The following is a 309-nucleotide window of genomic DNA, read 5'->3' as shown; positions in this document are numbered from 1 at the left end:
TTAGTTTTTGACCAAAAAAGAAAAAAAAAAAAAAAAAAATCACATTTAGATAGAAAGTTTTATTCCAAAAATATTTGTAAAAATGTTCTCTAAATGCCCTAATTTTATGAGAAACATGCAGGAAAAGATAACATTTTTAAAAATACTTTTATGAACATTTCGTAACAATTTTTTAGTTTTTGACCAAAAATGACAAAAAATTCACATTTTGACATAAAACGTTATACAAAAATATTTCTTGAAATGTGGCCCGAAAATTGGGGTTTGGGATTTTTTCCACGTAGGCGTGTTTTGCGTGATTTTTGAAAT

The sequence above is a fragment of the Cynoglossus semilaevis genome, chromosome 8 (assembly GCF_000523025.1).
Source record: "Cynoglossus semilaevis isolate Cse_v1.0 chromosome 8, Cse_v1.0, whole genome shotgun sequence".
Lineage (NCBI taxonomy): Eukaryota > Metazoa > Chordata > Actinopteri > Pleuronectiformes > Cynoglossidae > Cynoglossus > Cynoglossus semilaevis.
This window is presented reverse-complemented; position numbering follows the sequence as displayed.